Source organism: Solanum stenotomum, chromosome 5 (genome assembly GCF_019186545.1).
Source record: "Solanum stenotomum isolate F172 chromosome 5, ASM1918654v1, whole genome shotgun sequence".
Taxonomy (NCBI): domain Eukaryota; kingdom Viridiplantae; phylum Streptophyta; class Magnoliopsida; order Solanales; family Solanaceae; genus Solanum; species Solanum stenotomum.
The window spans coordinates 9,265,307-9,276,881 of record NC_064286.1 but is presented as its reverse complement, the minus strand read 5'-3'; the positions used below and the strand labels follow the sequence as shown (position 1 = coordinate 9,276,881).

General features: G+C 33.4%; 1 pseudogene; it reads left to right on the top strand.

Annotated features, from left to right (window-relative positions):
• The first annotated feature begins 219 nt into the window (after nucleotides 1-219).
• LOC125863663 (uncharacterized) lies at nucleotides 220-11,179 on the top strand (annotated as a pseudogene).
• The last annotated feature ends 396 nt before the right edge of the window (nucleotides 11,180-11,575 follow it).

Genomic DNA, 11,575 nt, shown 5'->3' with positions numbered 1-11,575 from the left:
TTTCTTAAACATCAAGATATTGACAAATCATTCTCCATCATCACAAATGCAGTTGCACAAATGACCAACTTTCAGCCCCAACATTAGAACAATAATCGCCGTTTCCCCAATCAATCTTCGAAACCACAAGCTCCACGATAGGCGTACCCTGGCAATCAAAAAAATGAGAGACAACCCAGGGAAGCGGTGAAATGCCAACTTTGCCTAAAGATCGGTCACATGGCTGATGTGTGTCGCTCAAAATCACACAATCACTTTGAAGCTAACTTCAACTTTGTGTCGAATCATCAACTAGATACAAATCCTTGGATCCTTGATTCTGGAGCAACCCATCATGTCACAACAGATTCAGATAATCTTGAAGAATATACTGGCAATGAAGAAGTGTCCATGGGAGACGGTAAAATTATTCCTATTACTCACATAGGTTTAACTCAAATTAAGGCTTCTAACCAGGGGTGTCAAATGGGCGGGTTGGGTCTTGACCGGTCCAAGTTTACTTTGGGCTCAAATGGGTTGGGTTCAAATGGGCTAAAAAATGGGTTGGGTCTTGACCCGCCCAATTTGACCCGATTAATCTCAATAATTGTAACATAGTGATATTTAACTTTTATAATCACAATTCGAATTTCAGCTCAATATTTTTTTTTAAAAGGTAACAAATTGATAAATAAATTCTAAAAGATATTAAATTGATAATAATTCATACCTTTAATATAGGAACATATCTTAGTAAAGAATTTTAAAATGGGTTGAAATTAGAGATTGAATTGGGCTCAATTGAGGATTCTCTTAGAAAGGGTTAGGCTTGAATGGGTTGAGATTGAACCCAATTCAAATTATCTTCAGCTCAACCCTTAAAATTCTGAGCGGGTTGGGTGGGTTACCTATGTTTGGGTTCATTTTTGACACCCCTACTTCTAACTCCGATTTCATGCTCTGATACCATAAAGAGATTGAGAATCAAAGCAAAATTGAATGATCTTATTCAATCGTAACATCAACTTAAATACAAGTAAGATGTAACTAACTTGATTAATTCTAAGGAACTACTCTAACAACTTAATATGTAACTAACTTGACTAAATCTAAGGAACTACTTTAACGGCTTAATCTAATCTTGTGGAAAAGATTGAATCAAATTATTTGAACTAAATCTACTCTAACAACCTGATAAGTATTGATAATAGACTGTTGCGAGTATCTCAACATGTTTCACCCCTCTGGTAGAGTGAAAGAAATCATTAGTTTGGCCATTGATAAGAATGGAATACCAATTGTTAGTCAAAATTGTCCAGATTATATCAATAATCCCATCATCAAAACCTATTTGAGACAACACCTTTATCAAAAATGTCCAATTAACTTCGTCTTACTTCTTAGCCATATCTTGATTGAGAACAACATTAGCAGGCTTCCCTTTCTTTCTAATATCAGTAATAATCTCTTGTGAAAATAGGAAATTCTCAGAAATATTTCTTCCCTTTACAAATCCTGACTGGTTATGATAAATTAATTTAGGTAGTAACCCCTCTAACATGTCATGCATAATTCTTGAGATGATTTTCTTAATGAAATTACTTAACCTAGTTAATCTTAGGTCTGAAAATATTTGAATGCAATTCTTTTTACATAATAAGATCAAATTAGTATGAGTAATTGATTTTGGAAAAGTATGACGAATGACATGATTCACGAAGGTCAAGTGATGATGTATCAAATAGATGCAAGGATGGATGACTCAGTAGATCATGTGTGGACCAATAGAATCATTATTCAAGAAAATATGAGACATTAAGTCATACAAGTAAAGATATCTATTCATTTTTAAGAAAAGGAAAAAAGAATATCAGCATCTACAATTTCCCAACAAGCTTGATACAAATAACCGATAAAATCATCTTGTTCACAAGAGATATTACCATGAAAATAAAAAACCACCATCTTAACCTCATATTCATTAGGAAAACCATAATAGCACAATTAACACACAAAGATATTTGAGGTTGGATATGTTGTAATAAAGGAAATTATCACTTTGCTCAAATCCAATAAAGTGAGCTTGAAAAAAAATTAAAGTTTTAACAACAACCTCTTCATTACCCTCAACGCAATTTTCATCCACTTTCGTAATTCTTTTTTCAGGAAAATCTCTTCCTTCTATTCTTTACTAGATAATAAAACAATTTTGTATTTATGTAACCTTTTGAAAACCACTGGACATTTTTATTTTGCCTTCAACACTCTTCTTTATAATTAAGATAGAGTTTATGTTATGTCTGAACCTATTGAAGAATAATTCAGTTAGCAAAAGTAAAATATTCTTCAAATTGTTCTTCCCTCAATCTAACAATCTCTTCCCTAATATACAACTATTTTAATATATCCCCAAACTTCTCCTTACTCCAGTTAAATTGTCCTTTTCTGTTGTAGATTCCATTGGACATATTAATCTCCTAGTTTTATTTCACCACCTCTAGAAGATCACTCATTTCCGTCCAAAACTTCACTAACCTTAAAGATTTAATGAAATCTTGTTGAGTTCCTCCACCAGAAAGTAATAAAGAAACACAATCAGAACCAGTTCTAGCCATATGTTGTGTCTCCATATTCCTCCTCAAATCCAACATAGCCTAATTAACCATTACTCTATCTAGACTTTTGAAATACAATCTACATCTACACTTTCATTTCACCAAGTAAACGGACTATCCGTGAAATTGATATCGAACGACTTAATAAAAATTATACAAATGGCAAAATGTTCATACTCTTGGGGGTATACAAAAAGACCACCATTTTTTCTCTTTCTTCATCCCCTAGAATAACATAAAAATCTCCTTCTATCATTATGGGTAATGAATAACAGTAATCAATAGAATATAGTTCATCCCATAAACCTAGTCTCTTATCAGCTGAACACTTAAAATACGCCATAGTACTCAAAACTTGGTTACCATTCTCTAGAGTGAAGTCAACTATAAAGTCACTTGTTGCTCAGAGTCAGAGATAACTTATACTTTACCGTCCTTCACAAAAATCCACATTTGACCATTAGCAATGCAATTAACATACTACATCCCTAACTATCTTTTTGATCTTTATATTTGACTTTGTTTTGAAAAGGCTTCATCAAAGCAATAAGAAAGAATATGTGATGTATGTGTAATATCTTAAGTATATCAAAAACATTTTGAGTTCTCACACACCTAATATTAAAAAATAATGCTTTATGTATCATTTAAAATTAGGTTTCCCCACCCTCTTTACTCTATTTAATTTAAATTCATTGTCTTTCGTGACTTCACCTTTCTCCCCTTGTCAGCACTAAGGTAATATCCCAACTTCTTTACAAACATTCATACTAGTCTGATTATTGACATCTTCTTCCTTATCTTCAATTGGGATTCCTCAAGATTCTCAAATTTTATCATCATTCTGTTCTATAGTAATTTTCTTCTCTTACTAGATCTAATGAGAACAATAGCATGTAGTTTCTCTATGGAATGTTATTGTTAACATTGTTCTACTATTGACATTCTCTTTCCATGAATTAATTGATTTGATTCTGTTCCAGGTGATAAACTTTTCTCATTTGAATACACCAAACTATGTGGTTGTTATCTTCCTCGTGGTGAAAATTTTATAGTTTCTTTTTAGGCTATTTTTGCTTATGCTACAATGCTGATTCTTCTTTCAATTTTCTTTCAAATAGTTTCATCTTGGAGGAAGGTAAAATGACAAGTTTTCTATTGGCCACCGCTGGAATGCTTCAATTACGTCATGCAATAGTAAAAAAGAAGATGTTTCTTGAAGGACTTCTTTTTGTTCTGGTGGTTCCTCTTCTCAGATTTGGTTTGAACTTGGACGGTCAAAGCAGGCAGTCAATTCTTTATTTTTGAAGTCATTTGCTTCATGGACTATAAGCGTTGACAACGACACCAACTTATGGATTTATGTTGCTGATATATTGCCCTTTTTAGCTCTTGTCATTTTAGCTTATATATTTTATTACAAGAGCATCAGGCACAGTTCTTGTCGGGGGATATTCAAGTTAGTTGCCATTGGAACCATATTTGCTTCTTCTCTTGTAGCTCTGGCTTAGGCTTTAGATGGTAACTTATTCAGCCCAAGCACAATTATTGTGGATATAAAATCATATTGGATTCCTCGGATCATCTATGTTATTGGTCTTCTGCAATTATTTTTATTAGTAATATCTCAACTTTTTGGTAAAGAGAAGACTTCTGGTTGGGAGGAAGATACAATTGTTAAAGAAACTGACATGTTATCAGTATAGAGTTCAACAATAATCATTTTATTCGAGAAACAAGGTCCTCTAGTTGCTCTAGCAGCAGTAATTCAAGGGTGGTGCGTAATTAGGTTGATGATGTTGGAACGGGCAAAGAATGACTATTACGACAGTTCAACTTCATATTCTTCTCCGGTAGCAAAATGGAGTCTTTTAGTTGTGTGTGTTTTTCTGCACCGAACATTGGTGTGCCTTTGATGGCATCCGCTATGCTTCCTCAGTCGTTGGGTTTGACGAATTCAATCTTATTCGTCAAGCTGCCTTGCTTACCATAGATACATTTGGTTTCTCCCACATTCTTCCAGTAATGGGACTTCCACTTATCGTTGCTTGTCGACGACATCCAGAAGTCCAGGCTGAGAAAATGAAAGCATTGTTTTTCTTCAATTATGTCAGGTTTATTTGATGTACGGACTTACTATGGTTATATCTATGACACTTACAATTATATGTGTAACGATTCAAAGGTGACACTTAATGGTATATGGTAAGGTGTCAAGCCCCAAGCCTACACCCTAGGAGGGACTGGCACTCGAGAACCATTGATGGCCCCCAGCGAACCCTTGGCCTGGCGTACTTACTCAGCGGAAGACTTAAACATAAGAAACATAACTCATGCAATAACTTAATAGATAATAACTTAGCCAAAATGGCAACTCAAGTCTTAAACGTATACAACTGAAATGAATAAGACTAAAGAACTATACTATTCGTCTATGAAGCCTCTCTAACAAAGAGGGATGTCGGGACAAGACCCGCAAATATCTTAACAACTGAAACACTAGAAAGCAATGTAAAAAAGAGCCCTTCGGAAAGCAAGGAGGCTTACCAACAGACTATGAGTGCTCAACTGGATCAACGAGGTGCTGGAAGCTAATCCCGATTACTTGTGTCTGCATCATAAAAATGATGTAGGCCAAATGGCATCAATACATTGATTGTACGAGTATGCGAGGGGAATACTAAACATAACATAAGCTTGAAAAGAATTTGAAAGAAACACTTACCTTGGCTTTACTCAACTCATGAATAACTTAACTCAATATAAAGTAATAAAACACATGCGATATATGGAAAACTTTTAAACAGTAGAAAACAACTTAGTTCGTTAAAGAAAATGCAATAAAAAACTCAACTTTACTCATATAATAAAATAATATAGTTTCTGTGGGAGTTTCTCTAACCGACAACCATCACTATGAGCCTAAGTGGTGATACAACATCTTACCCACGCTGCCAGAATTGTCCTATACTTTGCCGTCATATAGAGCGCTTCAACTAAGTGAATCCACTAGTCTATGCTTAAATGCACTTGGGAGTCATCTAAAAAGTATGATCATTTACTACCCATGATGGCTACATGGTTTATGAAGACTTGAGTTATTATGAACTCGCGTCCCCATATCGGTGTTCAATACTACTCTCAAAATGTACTTAGCTCATATGTTTTTAAAGCAAAACTTATTTCTTTGGTTTGAGATAATTACTCAAAACTTAGCTTAAAAGCTCTCTTAGAATCAATGTTCCCTTTCTTGCTCAAATGTGAAAAAATTTCTAACTTTTGGGAATACTTAGTTCCCATATAATCTTTGAAGAATGAACTTTATTCTTAACTCTTTAGTCAACTCAAAACTTAAGTCTTAAGACAAAGCTAAAACGTTTGCGAAAGACTTTTGAAAACTTTATGAACTTCTCTTGACTTGCTTCTTAACTTCTTGACTTGACTCTTAACTTTCCTTGAATTGAATTATGAATTCAAGGTTCATGATCTCATGTTTATGGATGATTTCATGATGTTTAGACGTACCTTATAGTGTTGGAATCAACTAGAAAACATAGGTACGTTGCTAAGGAACTAGTATGGAAAGATGGGGGAAGAATGGGAAGAACTGGCGTCCCTGGCACTCTGAGGGGCGCGGGGCACCAGAGGGTGACATTCAAAGAATGACTTGGGGCGCTCTAGCTGGTGCGGTGCCTCAGGGGTCAACATTCAGGCCCCCTCCCCAGGTGCATCCGACTTTTCTCCTTCATTTTTCAGCTTTAACCCCTCTATTTCAACTTAGTTCTTTCCCCAAACACTTAGTATCGATTATACTCTCAATATATACAAGATTCAACTGGAAATCACACCCAAAAACATGAATCAAACTCAAGAAAACTTCAACAACACAACCCATAAGAATTCAAACGAATTTCATCAAGACATCATAGGATTTACATTCAAATCAATTATACTTCGCTGAATTTAATCATGATTGGCGCATGGGTGAACTAACCCAACGCTATATGATCTCACATACCTCGTAGGAATCACCCTTGACGAAATCCACACGCAAACCTCCAAGAAATCGACGAATCTTGAACTTTCTTCTCTTTTCTCCAAGCCCTAGCGTGAATTTCAAATTGACTAAACTGATCTAATTCTTATTAGACCCCAAATAAACTCCTCAAAACGAATTAAAATAATAGGGTAAGGAAATGACTAAAATACCCTTTCAAAATCCGGTTTTAAACTTTCCTTATTTGAACATCCCAACTTCAAATGGGAATATCTCACTCATACCAACTCGGAATCGTGCAAACTTGGCGGCGTTGGAAAGATTATTCCAAGATATTTCCTACGATATTTGGAAACACACCTAACCCATCCTGAGCTAGGAGTTATGGTCGTTTGAAGTTGACTAAAAACCCAAACTAACATAACAAATTTCCAGATTTTTCATTCTTTCCTAAAATGACTATTTCCAATTCTAACTCTTTCTAGTTCTTTCAATTAGCAAGATGTTACATAAGGCTGGGCACCGGACCAGAACCATCCGACCAAAACAAATCGGTATCGGGCAGGAACGGGACGGGTTGACCGATTTGTTGATTGGTACCAGGATGAATCGGACCGAAATTACCGGGATGAATATTCGGTCCCGTCCCATCCCGTCCCACTATATACCGGGATGGTACCCGACCGGACCTGAACGGAATCGAAACGGACCGGGACGGGACGAAACATATTTCAAAAAATAATAATTTTTTTAGTTATTTTGAATCACGAAAATATGAATGCTTTTTTATTTAATGTTTTTTTATTTTTCTAAGTTTAAATTTTAATAGTTTTGAAATTTATAATGTAATTTTACTAAAGTTTATTTTAAAGATATTTTTTTTCACTTTTACTTATTAAGTTTGTAAGTTGAGTTTAATAAAGTTTTTTTAAAAATTAATTTTTGAGCTTAAGTTTTCAAGATTTGAATCTTTTGAAGTTTATAAGTTATAACTTACTAATATGTTATAAGTTATACTTATAACTTGTAATTTAAATAACTTAAGTTTGTAATTTTAAAAGATTAAAATCAAAATAAAAGTATATAACAATGACACAGATTAAAAAAAATATCAATCCAATTTATTCAAATTTGTATTACAATTTACAACTATTAGTAGAGTGCCTAATTTACGCAGCCACCTTCTAGGAAGGGTTCTCGAATGTAATACTAATAGAGGTATCGTCCTACATGGCCTTTCTCTAACGCAGATATAGATTGACCGATATCAACTACTGATATTGGTAAAGCTCGTTGACGATCTTGAAGTTCCATGTCGTCGTCACTATCATATCCAATAGTTGAATCTATGAAAAGTTCATATTGACTACTTAACTTTGGAAGTCCTAGATTTCTCCGCTCAGCATTTATCCAATCTCTAAACAACATCGATATCTCCAAACTGTCCTTTGCTAACGAATATATGTGATCTCTAATTTGAAATCTTGTCGTGCTGAAAGCTGCCTCCGAAGCTACTGATGATCCTTGAATTGCAAGCACAACCTTCAACATCCTACTAAGTTTTGGAAATTGAGTTCCACGAGCCCTCCACCAGTTCAGAAGTCATGGTATACCTCATCGTTTGTAATATTATCTGAACCATGTTCAATATATTTAACGAATTCACATTTATTAGAAGAATCAAGACCAAGTTTATGTTTCATTCTACCATGGACACCTACTTGAGGCATATACATTTGAGGATTTTCAACATTGTCTAAGGAACAATATTTATCGTACATTTCTTTAGCAAGTAATTTTATACTATTTTGACATGTTACCAAATCAGGTTCTTCATCTGGTTGAATATCTAAATTTTGATAAATGCATTCAACTAAAGCTTTTGTACCATATTCTTTATATTCAGGGTTGAAAAGAATTGCAGTTAAATAAATTTGAGGGATAGAAAAAAAATATTTCTTAAATTTTGAAATCATAGCTTCATTAGCATTTGCAAATAATTCATTTGTTTTATATTTAGCAAAGAGAGATGAAATCTCACATACATGTATTAAAATTTCAGAAATAGTAGGATAATACATTCCAAAAAAAATTTTAGTAGCATCATAAAATGATTTCAAAAATATTCTAAGTTCATATTCTTCTTCCCAATCACTATCATTAAGTTTTAAATCAGAATAAGCATTATGAGAATTAAAATGCATAGTAATAGATTCTCTATATGCATAAGCAACTTCAAGCATATCATAAAAGGACTTCCATCTAGTTTTTATATGCTTTGGAACTTTTCTAAATGGAAGTTGGCATGCATTACAAAGCTCTTTATATCGATTAATTATACTACTACTATGCATATAAAAAACAAAACAAAACAAGCATTATCAATTTTTTCACACCTATTTTCAAATAATTTCACACCATCACTAACAACAAAATTTAATATATGTGCAGCACATCTAACATGAAAAACATATTTACTAATAATACAAAGTCTAGGTTCTAGCATACTAATAGCATTTAAGTTAACAGAAGCATTATCTAAAGTACTACTAATGACTTTATCACAAAGAAAAAAAAATCTAAAATATCCAACACAGTAGTAGCAATATACATCCCAATTTTTTTCTGTTGACAAATTTTATAACCGATAATTTTTTTTTGTAAATTTCAATTATAATCAATCCAATGTGCAATAACAGTTAAATAATCAAAATCATTAGGACAACGACCCATATCAGTGGTAACAACAACTTTACAATCCATTATTTCAAAATAGACACGCAAATATTGACAATGTTTTTCTTGAAATTCAAAAATATCTCTTTTTACCATGCCTCTTGATAAACCAGTAAAACTAGGATTGTATGTATCGCGAATATATGTAATAAAAGACGAATGTTCTCCAAAACTAAAAGGTAAACCACAAACAACAACCATTTTAGCAAAATTTTCACAATCACGATCCTTATTATATGTTTGATGTGTAAGAGGACCACATGGGTTCAAAGTATTTAATTCACCTTGAACCATATTTGATCCTCTAACTGATGCTCCAACGCTAGAATCTTCATTAACACCAAGAGAAGATAAATATGCAAACCACTTTTTACTATGTTTTTGAATCAAATGTTTTTTTAATCCTCCCGTTGAACCTCCACTCCCACCAGATGTATATTTAAAATATTTTTTTTACAAATATTACATATACTAAAAGTTTTTTCATCATTCAAATAACAAAATTTTCACATATTTGATTTTTTAGTACGTTCTACCTTGGTCTTACCCCTAGTTGGAATAATAGGAGGGCAACTAGTTCCAACCGGAGGATTGTCCTCCTGAGGTGAAACTTCAGTACTATTGAGGTCGGGACTAGTCGGTGTATCATCTAAATCTACTTCTTCATCAATTTCTACTTCTTCATTTTCTTGATAATTACCATAATGTTCATAAACCTCATAGGGAATTATAGGAGTATTCGAATTAATTTCTATAGGACCGAGACGAGAAAAATTAGTTTCATTCACATGCATAAATTCATCCGTATTTATTTTAACAAGAGGAACTTCAGAGTTAGAAGAACTAGAACCTTTATTATTTTTTATAAACATATTTTTTACTCTTCTACAACACCTATTTTACTTTTACCATTTTTTTAGAAGACTCCATGATATAAAATTATAAATAATAAAATACAAAATTTAACAAGAACAAATAAAATATAATAAGAACAACTTACAAATAATAAATACAAAAAATAAATATAAGATTAGAGAGTGGAACGAAGTTACCAAACATTTGTGTAAAGAACAAACGATTATAACCGAAAATTGAAAAATTGATGTCGAAACTTGAAGTTTGAAGAAGATTCCTCCTCCATAATTCACCAAATGATTATTCAAATATTCACAATTACAAAATAATATGATTGAAATTTGAAACTTTGAGAAAGATTGAGAATTGAGAGAAATTAATATTTGTTAATTGTTACTGTAAATCTGTAATTAAAAATATAAAGAGAGGGAGTATATATAGTTTTTAGGAATAAAAGGGGAATATGGATTTAAGGAACAAAATTCTTACCGTCGAAAAATATTGTTGTTGGAGTCTTGGAGAAGATGAAAATTGAAAGTGTCGTTGGGGGCAGTGGGGCAGGGGCCAGGGAGCAGTTTTTCAGCCTTTCAAGAAGGCCTGCTGCTATCGCTTAGGGTAGTGGGGCAGGGGTAAGGCTTTTTAGCCTATTTTTTTAAAAAAAATATGCCTATCAGCCTATATATAAAATATAAAATATAAATTAATTAATAAAAAATAATAAACCGAATTACCGGATCCGAATATACCGAGATCAACCGAACCGAAGTTACCGGGATGAAATTGTGATTCCATTCCGTCCCGACTACCGGTTCACGGTGTCCCATTCCGTTCCGTAGACTACCGGAACGGACCGAAATGATACCGGTACCGGTACAACCCGATCTGGTGCCCAACCTTAGTATGGGGTTTATTTGCTCCAAAGTTCATCTTTGATGTTGTGGGTCTTCTTCTTACCGACCTCTTCATATGCCTTGCATCACTATACTATTTTGCATGACCAAATAAACTAGATGAAGAATTAAGCATTATGGAGGTCATCTTTCAACAATTTCATCAGACCAATTTCAAAGTTCTTCCATTAACATCAGTACATCGTCCTCGATAAGGTAACTCCCCATACAATTGCATCAGGATATAGTTCATTCTTGGAAAGAGAAGAAAAGTGAAAATAGTAGAGTAACATTTTGTTATGTCCTAATTTATTCTCATATTTTGATTGATTTATTATAGATTTATAGTTACCATTTAAGGCGTTGGCCTTAAGTGGGTAAATTTTGATGGATTATTAAAATGTTGTATTGAGACTAGAATTCTTTTAACTTCCATCAGTCCAAAAGTACGTCCAAATACTCTTCGAGTCTTTAGTTTCCCAACAAAATTTGGACTTCGCTTT